A 14,596-nucleotide genomic window follows, 5' to 3' on the forward strand; every position below is an offset into this window, starting at 1 on the left:
CCCATAGATACCAGGCTATGTAAGACCCATATATACCAGACTATGTAAGACCCATAGATACCAGGCTATGTAAGACCCATCTATACCAGACTATGTAAGACCCATATATACCAGGCTATGTAAGACCCATATATACCAGGCTATGTAAGACCCATATATACCAGGCTATGTAAGACCCATATATACCAGACTATGTAAGACCCATAGATACCAGGCTATGTAAGACCCATATATACCAGACTATGTAAGACCCATAGATACCAGGCTATGTAAGACCCATATATACCAGGCTATGTAAGACCCATATATACCAGGCTATGTAAGACCCATAGATACCAGGCTATGTAAGACCCATATATACCAGACTATGTAAGACCCATAGATAACAGGCTATGTAAGACCCATATATATCAGGTTATGTAAGACCCATATATACCAGGCTATGTAAGACCCATATATACCAGGCTATGTAAGACCCATATATACCAGACTATGTAAGACCCATAGATACCAGGCTATGTAAGACCCATATATACCAGGCTATGTAAGACCCATATATACCAGGCTATGCAAGACCCATATATATCAAGCTATGTAAGACCCATATATACCAGGCTATGTAAGACCCATATATATCACGCTATGTACGACCCATATATATCAGGCTATGTAAGACCCATATATACCAGGCTATGTAAGATCCATGTATATCAGGCTATGTAAGACCCATATATACCAGGCTATGTAAGACCCATAGATATCAGGCTATGTAAGACCCATATATACCAGGCTATGTAAGACCCATATATACCAGACTATGTAAGACCCATAGATACCAGGCTATGTAAGACCCATATATACCAAGCTATGTAAGACCCATATATACCAGGCTATGTAAGACCCATATATACTAGACTATGTAAGACCCATATATACCAGGCTATGTAAGACCCATATATATCAAGCTATGTAAGACCCATATATACCAGGGTATGTAAGACCCATATATATCAGGCTATGTAAGACCCATATATACCAGGCTATGTAAGACCCATATATATCAGGTTATGTAAGACCTATATATATCAGGCTATGTAAGACCCATATATATATCAGGCTAAGTAAGACCCATATATACCAGGCTATGTAAGATCCATGTATATCAGGCTATGTAAGACCCATATATACCAGGCTATGTAAGACCCATAGATATCAGGCTATGTAAGACCCATATATATCAGGTTATGTAAGACCCATATATACCAGGCTATGTAAGACCCATATATATCAAGCTATGTAAGACCCATAGATACCAGGCTATGTAAGACCCATATATACCAAGCTATGTAAGACCCATATATACCAGGCTATGTAAGACCCATATATACCAGGCTATGTAAGACCCATAGATATCAGGCTATGTAAGACCCATATATACCAAGCTATGTAAGACCCATATATACTAGACTATGTAAGACCCATATATACCAGGCTATGTAAGACCCATATATATCAGGTTATGCAAGACCCATATATATCAGGTTATGCAAGACCCATATATATCAGGTTATGCAAGACCTATATATATCAGGTTATGCAAGACCCATATATACCAGGCTATGTAAGACCCATATATATCAGGCTATGTAAGACCCATATATACCAGGTTATGTAAGACCCATATATATCAGCTTAGGTAAGACCCATATATATCAGGTTGTGTAAGACCCATATATATCAGCTTAGGTAAGACCCATATATATCAGGCTATGTAAGATCCATATATATCAGGCTATGTAAGACCCATATATATCAGGCTATGTAAGACCCATATATATCAGGCTATGTAAGACCCATATATATCAGGCTATGTAAGACCCATATATATCAGGTTATGTAAGACCCATATATATCAGGCTATGTAAGATCCATATATACCAGGCTATGTAAGACCCATATATATCAGGTTATGCAAGACCCATATATATCAGGTTATGCAAGACCTATATATATCAGGTTATGCAAGACCCATATATACCAGGCTATGTAAGACCCATATATATCAGGCTATGTAAGACCCATATATATCAGGTTATGTAAGACCCATATATATCAGCTTAGGTAAGACACATTTATATCAGGCTATGTAAGACCCATATATACCAGGTTATGTAAGACCCATATATATCAGGCTATGTAAGACCCATATATATCAGGTTATGTAAGACCCATATATATCAGGCTATGTAAGATCCATATATACCAGGCTATGTAAGACCCATATATATCAGGTTATGCAAGACCCATATATATCAGGTTATGCAAGACCTATATATATCAGGTTATGCAAGACCCATATATACCAGGCTATGTAAGACCCATATATATCAGGCTATGTAAGACCCATATATATCAGGTTATGTAAGACCCATATATATCAGGCTATGTAAGACCCATATATACCAGGTTATGTAAGACCCATATATATATCAAGCTATGTAAGACCCATATATACCAGGTTATGTAAGACCCATATATATCAGGCTATGTAAGACCCATATATATCAGGTTATGTAAGACCCATATATACCAGGTTATGTAAGACCCATATATACCAGGCTATGTAAGACCCATATATACCAGGTTATGTAAGACCCATATATACCAGGTTATGTAAGACCCATATATACCAGGTTATGTAAGACCCATATATACCAGGTTATGTAAGACCCATATATATCAGGCTATGTAAGACCCATATATATCAGGCTATGTAAGACCCATATATATCAGGCTATGTAAGACCCATATATATCAGGTTATGTAAGACCCATATATACCAGGCTATGTAAGACCCGTATATATCAGGTTATGTAAGACCTATATATATATCAGGCTATGTAAGATCCATGTATATCAGGCTATGTAAGACCCATATATACCAGGCTATGTAAGACCCATAGATATCAGGCTATGTAAGACCCATATATATCAGGTTATGTAAGACCCATATATACCAGGCTATGTAAGACCCATATATACCAGGCTATGTAAGACCCATATATACCAGACTATGTAAGACCCATAGATACCAGGCTATGTAAGACCCATATATATCAGGTTATGTAAGACCCATATATACCAGGCTATGTAAGACCCATATATACCAGGCTATGTAAGACCCATATATACCAGACTATGTAAGACCCATAGATACCAGGCTATGTAAGACCCATATATACCAGACTATGCAAGACCCATAGATACCAGGCTATGTAAGACCCATATATACCAGACTATGTAAGACCCATATATATCAGGTTATGTAAGACCCATATACATCAAGCTATGTAAGACCCATATATATCAGGATATGTAAGACCCATATATACCAGGCTATGTAAGACCCATATATACCAGGCTATGTAAGACCCATATATACCAGGCTATGTAAGACCCATATATATCAGGTTATGTAAGACCCATATATACCAGGCTATGTAAGACCCATATATACCAGGCTATGTAAGACCCATATATACCAGACTATGTAAGACCCATAGATACCAGGCTATGTAAGACCCATATATACCAGACTATGCAAGACCCATAGATACCAGGCTATGTAAGACCCATATATACCAGACTATGTAAGACCCATATATATCAGGTTATGTAAGACCCATATACATCAAGCTATGTAAGACCCATATATATCAGGATATGTAAGACCCATATATACCAGGCTATGTAAGACCCATATATACCAGGCTATGTAAGACCCATATATACCAGGCTATGTAAGACCCATATATATCAGGTTATGTAAGACCCATATATACCAGGCTATGTAAGACCCATATATACCAGGCTATGTAAGACCCATATATACCAGACTATGTAAGACCCATAGATACCAGGCTATGTAAGACCCATATATACCAGACTATGTAAGACCCATAGATACCAGGCTATGTAAGACCCATATATACCAGACTATGTAAGACCCATAGATACCAGGCTATGTAAGACCCATCTATACCAGACTATGTAAGACCCATATATACCAGGCTATGTAAGACCCATATATACCAGGCTATGTAAGACCCATATATACCAGGCTATGTAAGACCCATATATACCAGACTATGTAAGACCCATAGATACCAGGCTATGTAAGACCCATATATACCAGACTATGTAAGACCCATAGATACCAGGCTATGTAAGACCCATATATACCAGGCTATGTAAGACCCATATATACCAGGCTATGTAAGACCCATAGATACCAGGCTATGTAAGACCCATATATACCAGACTATGTAAGACCCATAGATAACAGGCTATGTAAGACCCATATATATCAGGTTATGTAAGACCCATATATACCAGGCTATGTAAGACCCATATATACCAGGCTATGTAAGACCCATATATACCAGACTATGTAAGACCCATAGATACCAGGCTATGTAAGACCCATATATACCAGGCTATGTAAGACCCATATATACCAGGCTATGCAAGACCCATATATATCAAGCTATGTAAGACCCATATATACCAGGCTATGTAAGACCCATATATATCACGCTATGTACGACCCATATATATCAGGCTATGTAAGACCCATATATACCAGGCTATGTAAGATCCATGTATATCAGGCTATGTAAGACCCATATATACCAGGCTATGTAAGACCCATAGATATCAGGCTATGTAAGACCCATATATACCAGGCTATGTAAGACCCATATATACCAGACTATGTAAGACCCATAGATACCAGGCTATGTAAGACCCATATATACCAAGCTATGTAAGACCCATATATACCAGGCTATGTAAGACCCATATATACTAGACTATGTAAGACCCATATATACCAGGCTATGTAAGACCCATATATATCAAGCTATGTAAGACCCATATATACCAGGGTATGTAAGACCCATATATATCAGGCTATGTAAGACCCATATATACCAGGCTATGTAAGACCCATATATATCAGGTTATGTAAGACCTATATATATCAGGCTATGTAAGACCCATATATATATCAGGCTAAGTAAGACCCATATATACCAGGCTATGTAAGATCCATGTATATCAGGCTATGTAAGACCCATATATACCAGGCTATGTAAGACCCATAGATATCAGGCTATGTAAGACCCATATATATCAGGTTATGTAAGACCCATATATACCAGGCTATGTAAGACCCATATATATCAAGCTATGTAAGACCCATAGATACCAGGCTATGTAAGACCCATATATACCAAGCTATGTAAGACCCATATATACCAGGCTATGTAAGACCCATATATACCAGGCTATGTAAGACCCATAGATATCAGGCTATGTAAGACCCATATATACCAAGCTATGTAAGACCCATATATACTAGACTATGTAAGACCCATATATACCAGGCTATGTAAGACCCATATATATCAGGTTATGCAAGACCCATATATATCAGGTTATGCAAGACCCATATATATCAGGTTATGCAAGACCTATATATATCAGGTTATGCAAGACCCATATATACCAGGCTATGTAAGACCCATATATATCAGGCTATGTAAGACCCATATATACCAGGTTATGTAAGACCCATATATATCAGCTTAGGTAAGACCCATATATATCAGGTTGTGTAAGACCCATATATATTAGCTTAGGTAAGACCCATATATATCAGGCTATGTAAGATCCATATATATCAGGCTATGTAAGACCCATATATATCAGGCTATGTAAGACCCATATATATCAGGCTATGTAAGACCCATATATATCAGGCTATGTAAGACCCATATATATCAGGTTATGTAAGACCCATATATATCAGGCTATGTAAGATCCATATATACCAGGCTATGTAAGACCCATATATATCAGGTTATGCAAGACCCATATATATCAGGTTATGCAAGACCTATATATATCAGGTTATGCAAGACCCATATATACCAGGCTATGTAAGACCCATATATATCAGGCTATGTAAGACCCATATATATCAGGTTATGTAAGACCCATATATATCAGCTTAGGTAAGACACATTTATATCAGGCTATGTAAGACCCATATATACCAGGTTATGTAAGACCCATATATATCAGGCTATGTAAGACCCATATATATCAGGTTATGTAAGACCCATATATATCAGGCTATGTAAGATCCATATATACCAGGCTATGTAAGACCCATATATATCAGGTTATGCAAGACCCATATATATCAGGTTATGCAAGACCTATATATATCAGGTTATGCAAGACCCATATATACCAGGCTATGTAAGACCCATATATATCAGGCTATGTAAGACCCATATATATCAGGTTATGTAAGACCCATATATATCAGGCTATGTAAGACCCATATATACCAGGTTATGTAAGACCCATATATATATCAAGCTATGTAAGACCCATATATACCAGGTTATGTAAGACCCATATATATCAGGCTATGTAAGACCCATATATATCAGGTTATGTAAGACCCATATATACCAGGTTATGTAAGACCCATATATACCAGGCTATGTAAGACCCATATATACCAGGTTATGTAAGACCCATATATACCAGGTTATGTAAGACCCATATATACCAGGTTATGTAAGACCCATATATACCAGGTTATGTAAGACCCATATATATCAGGCTATGTAAGACCCATATATATCAGGCTATGTAAGACCCATATATATCAGGCTATGTAAGACCCATATATATCAGGTTATGTAAGACCCATATATATCAGGCTATGTAAGATCCATATATACCAGGCTATGTAAGACCCATATATATCAGGTTATGCAAGACCCATATATATCAGGTTATGCAAGACCTATATATATCAGGTTATGCAAGACCCATATATACCAGGCTATGTAAGACCCATATATATCAGGCTATGTAAGACCCATATATATCAGGTTATGTAAGACCCATATATATCAGCTTAGGTAAGACACATTTATATCAGGCTATGTAAGACCCATATATACCAGGTTATGTAAGACCCATATATATCAGGCTATGTAAGACCCATATATATCAGGTTATGTAAGACCCATATATATCAGGCTATGTAAGATCCATATATACCAGGCTATGTAAGACCCATATATATCAGGTTATGCAAGACCCATATATATCAGGTTATGCAAGACCTATATATATCAGGTTATGCAAGACCCATATATACCAGGCTATGTAAGACCCATATATATCAGGCTATGTAAGACCCATATATACCAGGTTATGTAAGACCCATATATATCAGGTTATGTAAGACCCATATATACCAGGCTATGTAAGACCCATATATATCAGGCTATGTAAGACCCATATATATCAAGCTATGTAAGACCCATATATATCAGGCTATGTAAGACCCATATATATCAGGTTATGTAAGACCCATATATACCAGGCTATGTAAGACCCACATATACCAGGCTATGTAAGACCCATATATATCAGGTTATGTAAGACCCATATATACCAGGCTATGTAAGACCCACATATACCAGGCTATGTAAGACCCATATATACCAGGTTATGTAAGACCCATATATATCAGGTTATGTAAGACCCATATATACCAGGCTATGTAAGACCCATATATATCAGGCTATGTAAGACCCATATATATCAGGTTATGTAAGACCCATATATATCAGGCTATGTAAGACCCACATATACCAGGCTATGTAAGACCCATATATATCAGGCTATGTAAGACCCATATATATCAGGCTATGTAAGACCCATATATACCAGGCTATGTAAGACCCATATATATCAGGTTATGTAAGACCCATATATACCAGGCTATGTAAGACCCACATATACCAGGCTATGTAAGACCCATATATTTCAGGTTATGTAAGACCCATATATACCAGGCTGTGTAAGACCCACATATACCAGGCTATGTAAGACCCATATATACCAGGTTATGTAAGACCCATATATATCAGGTTATGTAAGACCCATATATACCAGGCTATGTAAGACCCATATATATCAGGCTATGTAAGACCCATATATATCAGGTTATGTAAGACCCATATATATCAGGCTATGTAAGACCCACATATACCAGGCTATGTAAGACCCATATATATCAGGTTATGTAAGACCCATATATACCAGGCTATGTAAGACCCACATATACCAGGCTATGTAAGACCCATATATACCAGGTTATGTAAGACCCATATATATCAGGTTATGTAAGACCCATATATATCAGGCTATGTAAGACCCATATATATCAGGTTATGTAAGACCCATATATATCAGGTTATGTAAGACCCATATATATCAGGCTATGTAAGACCCATATATATCAGGTTATGTAAGACCCATATATACCAGGTTATGTAAGACCCATATATATCAGGTTATGTAAGACCCATATATATCAGGTTATGTAAGACCCATATATATCAGGTTATGTAAGACCCATATATATCAGGTTATGTAAGACCCATATATATCAGGTTATGTAAGACCCATATATATCAGGTTATGTAAGACCCATATATACCAGGTTATGTAAGACCCATATATATCAGGCTATGTAAGACCCATATATATCAGGCTATGTAAGACCTATTTAGTCTACCTAAAAGAAACCTGAGTTTCAAAGATTTATTAATATTTTAAAAGAACTATTATGAGAAATCAACACTTGATTTGCCATTAAAAAGAATACTTTCTATTCCAATTGACTGAATAGTAACCTTTGGAGCTTTAAGAGGGGGGGTCGTCGTACTACACAATCGCACCGCCATTGATGTGTGTTATTCAGGATTATTTGTATAGTCAATTATTACCTAGTTTGCCGCAAAAAAAAACTAGACAGGCGTTATATTTTTATTGTACATTTTAAGGTTAGAAAAATGTAACAAAGTTAGCACATACTGGGCAATATGCTCCTGAAACCAACATTTCCATATTTTCGTAATTTTCACAATCTGGAAAATTGCACGCAACCACACATTTATACACTGAATTATAATTTATAACTAAATACAATAATAAATTTTGAATTACTGATACGTACCACCAAAATACAACACATGCGCATTGAAATACTATGTAAATACGTGCTATCAATTCAGGCGCAATTGTGTAGTTTATCGAGCCTTATGGATGTGTTAACTCCATATTATATTTTGCAAAGGATTATGGGATAGAAAACTTTGGGACGTCTTTTGGGGAGGGGTGGGGACAAACTTGTTTTCCATACAACCTTGTGCTAACTGTAAACCACTCCAAACGCGTTAGTTTTTTTTTATAGTTTTTGTCTGCAAGCTGTTTAACTGTGGGAACCATAGAAACAGGTAATTGTATCCGATTTCTACTCACTCATTTATTCTAATTTATGTTTTATTATTCTTCCTATAGAAATATTGAACGAATACTACTGCGTGTGCTGAATAAATCATACTAAAATATTGATTCTTTAACGAATTCCTATTTTAGTCATATATGACAAATTATTCAGATACGAAAGACATATAACCCCTCGCTGTCTTACAGTAGGAAAATGTTCCTGTATTACTCGGTCAGTTCTTTCCTAAGCGTAATGGCAAAATAATTTAAAGAAAACAATATGCTAACAAATTCGACTTACCTCCAACGAGGATGAAACAAAAGTTGTTGTTCAGTTATGTGTCCAAGCACAACATACGAGTGGTATCATGACGTCATCAAACACGTGGGCTATGTAGCTAGGATACGCCTGCCAGCACTTTGGTCAATAGGCTGGCGTAACAACTCGTATCGATGACGTCACATTTCATACCGGACAGTCCACGATAAGATTGCTATCTGTTAATATTACTCACCGTAAAAACATGTTATCACGGTTGAACGCATAGAATATAGTTGGTAACACGGTGCATATTTGCTCGTACAAAAGTCGGCGATTGGACGAATATTTAAACACACAATGAAACGTATTACTAGATAAGGTTTACCGTGTCGGACAGTAAAATTGACTAAAATAAAAACCTCTAAAATAAAAATTTAACGTAAAGACAAACACGGCAATAATAAAATCTTACGTGTTAGTCGGAAAATTAAGAGAAAGGAAAACAGTGAAAGATGAACAGAAAATAAAAGATATTGTAAATGGTCGCATGCTACTTAGAGAAGGCGTTTTAATTAACTAAGAGTGGTTCTCGCAAAATATTGGAGCGGAATGTGAGCCATCTCATGCCAAAGCGGTTACATAGCATGTGACTGAGGAATTATCATCATTGTGATTTTCCGCTAACACATTACATGCATCAGTGTTCTCTTAGCATACCACCCGAGGTATGTAATAGCCACCGTTAGGTCATAGTTGATTCTCAAATAAGTAATGGAAACAGGTACATAATAAGGTACAATTATATGGTGCAATTAAATGTTGGATAAGAGCCAGGGGACTTGCCTGGCATTCGACGCATTTAAGGTATTTTAGTAGATAATTCATTTCACGTAGTGGTCGTTACGGATCACAGAGTATGGTGGATATATATAGTTATCACTTGAACCCATTCTAACCAATTGTAATAATTGCATCACACACACACGCAGTGCCGAAACCACACACCCTTTCAAAACTGATATTTCCTTTCAGTTCTAAAGTGATTATGTACCTTATAGTACAATCTTTTGTGTTACAGTTACAAATTTACAGTTATTGTCTTTATCGCATTATAACAATTGCTAGAAATGAAAGATGGCAAACCGATATTAACAGACACTTGATACGCCATATAAGTTGTCCCCTGCAACTAACGCAACCATGTGACTAGACTGGATGAATAACTCAAGTAATTAATGTTCCAAAATACATCCTTTGACCGCATCCCACAATTAGCAACATCACACACAATTTCATTTGAAGATTTCAAGAAGACCGAATTATAAGTTTGGGCCAAAATAATATTATTAACTACTAATTTCTTCAGAAATCCTGAAAATAAATTGTAAAAGAGAACTACAACTTAGAGGGTATAACACCGATATAATTAAATTTAATTACATTCCTCTGAAAGATAATATAAAATGAAAAAAAAAAAAACACTTGAAGAAAAAAAAGTACTGTTTATAAATTTTAAAGCTAGATTTTGAAAGTTGAATTTTTCAAATTGCCCAGTGTCTAACAGTAGTTGGATAAACAATTAAACAAAAAAGATTGCCATCATCAGTCTTTTTAAAAGGAATTCATTGCACGGTGTTGTATTTGCTAGTACCTCGTCATCCTTTCTATAGAGAATGTTAAAAAATGTCGTAAGAATCAACCCCCATTAAAACAGATTATGAGATTTTCTTGACTATTACAATTTTGTTTTATTATTTTATCTTGTTGTTCATAAAACGAAGATAAAAAATACAGGCAGTGAACTAATTCTCGTCCAATTAGGACAATTATTGGTAACATATGGTGAATATGACGTCACAAGATATGAATTTATGAACACAAATTATTGGAAAATTATAATGAATAATATTGTTATATAATAAATATTTTTTTTATAACCTATTCCAAAGTCATATTTTTTTTCAAAAATGTTTGAATGCCTGCGAAGGACGTTGAACCGTCTGAATGGTTCACCTCGCAAATGGTATGCCTCTTTTTTCACATACTTTCCTTGCCCTTAAAATAACCATTGTCATTGTCGTGAAAAAAACATGTTTTTGTACCAAATAAAATAAATAAAATAAAATTAATTAAACAATGTCTGAGAAATTGTATCGACACCTCAGAAATAAACCAACATGACAGCTAGATGGAAATTTGGAATAAAAAAATAAAAATATTGGTAAAATATCGTCAACAAGCAATTTTTAATCAATTCGCGACACAAATATATGTGCTCCAGCTACCCAGCACAGCAGATTTTATCAAGTTTTAATGAAATCTACCCATTGTTTTCTAAGCAACAATAGTTGAATATTGGAATGTTGTTCATGGGTAGAAAATAGCCGCCAGTTGGTAATATGTCAACGAAACGAATAACACATTGCCATATCTTGTCTTTGTACAGCTTCATACCAACTAACAAAATTGACCCAGGAATGCCCTGGAAATGACGTCAGACAATGTAGTTAGCAACGTGTTACTGTGAATTCCGCACAGTGTCACTTAAAATGGTCTTTTGTGCAGAAAGAAAAAAATGTTTTCACGACTTCTAATAAAAGTAAACTATATCTACTGGAAAGAGGTCATTCTCCAGGTGACCTGGTACTATCACCCTAAATGAGCTCAAAAATGTGATATAAAAGGTCCTATATTTGAATATGTAGTGCAGTCTAGCATTTGGAAGATGTTATTGTTGAACTAGCGGATACTGGACTGATCGCATTGATGTTTGGCATTGCGTACGTGGCGGTAAAAAGAGGTTCACGACCTTCGCCACATTCATTAGTCCATTACGTGCCAACAGTTTTCCGTTAAAGACATGGCTAGACGAACAGACAACCTAGTCCGATTTGACCGGACATCAACCTTTGGTAAGAAAACAGGGGACCTTGAGACAGTAGTTGAGAAACGGTTGACGGCCATGCAGTCAGTCTAAGAGCATGATCTGAATCCCGATTGGTTAATATTATCAATATTACCATATACCATCAGTGACGTATTGCTTCGCTGTTATACTGTCTATAAAGAACACGTGTTGACATTTAGCAGACGCATAAACTGATTTAAAGCAAATTTAATTTCAATAATTTATCATAACAAATTTACTGGCAAATATGTATTCCAAAGAAGAAGTTTTTATTGATCGAAGATGACTTTGGTAAAGTCAAATTATCTACGGGTGTGGATTGTTCTCTCAATCACGACCGAATCACTACTGCTCTCTACGCATAAGACATGTCACATCAATTTAATCGTCTGCTGAAAATGTGTTTATATGACGTAGCAACCGTTCTCACATCAATTTAATCGTCTGCTGAAAATGTGTTTATATGACTATCGTCTGCTGAAAATGTGTTTATATGACGTAGCAATCGTTAATATATGATTGTTTTGAAATCCGTTCAACGGTTGTTTTAGAAAATTGGCGTTATTGTCGTAAAACCAATGGTTTGAAAACTCACACAAATCAGTTTTCTTTTAGAATATTGATCGCAAATGGCACATCATGTTCGTTCGCTGTCCAGTGCAATGTAATACATCGTTTTCGGCAACAAAATGTAAGGAGTTAGCGTTGTTATAATGCACCGCGGCAAGATAAAACAAAGGCACTTATATCGTGGCTTACTGGGGGCGCACGTATTAGTACATTAGTATATGAGTACACCGATTCATGCTCATGACCTTGGCAATGAAGGGGTGCGTCTGCCTTTAATAGTTTTTGTTCACTAAACTAATATCGGTCAAAATCAAAACATTGTTGGGAGTATGTATATCCCGTAAGTACTGGATGTTGTCACGATCGCCCGCCTCGTGTTTAGAGAATCGATGTACTGTTTAACATAAGAAAGCGACTTGAATAAGTTAGTTTTGTGATACGCCATTTGTTGAAGTTAGCATCCACTCTTGAGCGAAATCATTCATTGCCATGTGATCGAAATGGTATACATTTGTTATCCACAGCCAAATACACAGATTGAAACCGTGACGTTTTATGGCGTTTTTACAGAAATAATAAATTATGCAATTATTCATTATTGAACATACAAGTCATCCCAGGACTTGCCAATACTTTAAAAATACTATTTCAATATTATTGTGTTCTTTTTGTAGATAAATCTATATTATAACAAGGTGGCGCCCATTTTGAATGCGTCTGTTCATATCCTGTGAGAGTGTGCGTCTGCTCATATCATAAAATGTGTGTGCGTCTGTCCATATCATAAAATGTGAGTGTGCGTCTGTTCATATCCTGTGAGAGTGTGCGTCTGTTCATATCCTGTGTGAGTGTGCGTCTGTTCGTAACATAAATTGTGAAAGTACACGTCCTCTCATATCTGTGAGAGTGTGTGTCTGTTCGTATCATAGTATGTGAGAGTGCGCGTCTTTTCATATTCCGTAAGAGTGTCTGTTCATATCATACATAGTATGTGAGAGTGTGCGTCTTTTCATATCCTGTGAGTTCGCGTCTGTTCATATCATAGTATGTGAGAGTGCGCGTCTTTTCATATTCCGTAAGAGTGTCTGTTCATATCATACATAGTATGTGAGAGTGTGCGTCTTTTCATATCCTGTGAGTTCGCGTCTGTTCATATCATAGTATGTGAGAGTGCGCGTCTTTTCATATCCTGTGAGTGTCCGTCTGTTCATATCCTGTGAGAGTGTGCGTCTGTTCATAACATAAAATGTGAAAGTACACGTCCTTTCATATCCTCTGAGAGTGCGCGTCTGTTCATATCATAGTATGTGAGAGTGCGCGTCTTTTCATATCATGTGAGTTCGCGTCTGTTCATATCATAGTATGTGAGAGTGTGCGTCTTTTCATATCCTGTGAGAGTGTGCGTCTGTTCATATCCTGTGAGAGTGTGCGTCTGTTCATAACATAAAATGTGAAAGTACACGTCCTTT

At 36.3% G+C, this 14,596-nt stretch overlaps 1 protein-coding gene across 4 annotated transcripts in view; it reads right to left on the bottom strand.

Moving 5' to 3' along the window:
* Nucleotides 1-9,733, bottom strand: part of LOC100374325 (follistatin-A-like) — a 52,011-nt gene extending 42,278 nt beyond the window's left edge. For 3 of the 4 annotated variants that reach the window (XM_085506791.1, XM_085506789.1, XM_085506794.1), the window contains exon 1: nucleotides 9,689-9,731. The gene's annotated coding sequence lies outside the window, so the exon portion shown is untranslated. Of the gene's footprint in view, nucleotides 1-9,688 lie in introns of all 4 variants that reach the window. The other variant, XM_085506793.1, reaches the window with a different exon arrangement.
* Nucleotides 9,734-14,596: the final 4,863 nt, after the last annotated feature.

Source organism: Saccoglossus kowalevskii, chromosome 13 (assembly GCF_978046115.1).
Source record: "Saccoglossus kowalevskii chromosome 13, keSacKowa6.1, whole genome shotgun sequence".
NCBI lineage: Eukaryota > Metazoa > Hemichordata > Enteropneusta > Harrimaniidae > Saccoglossus > Saccoglossus kowalevskii.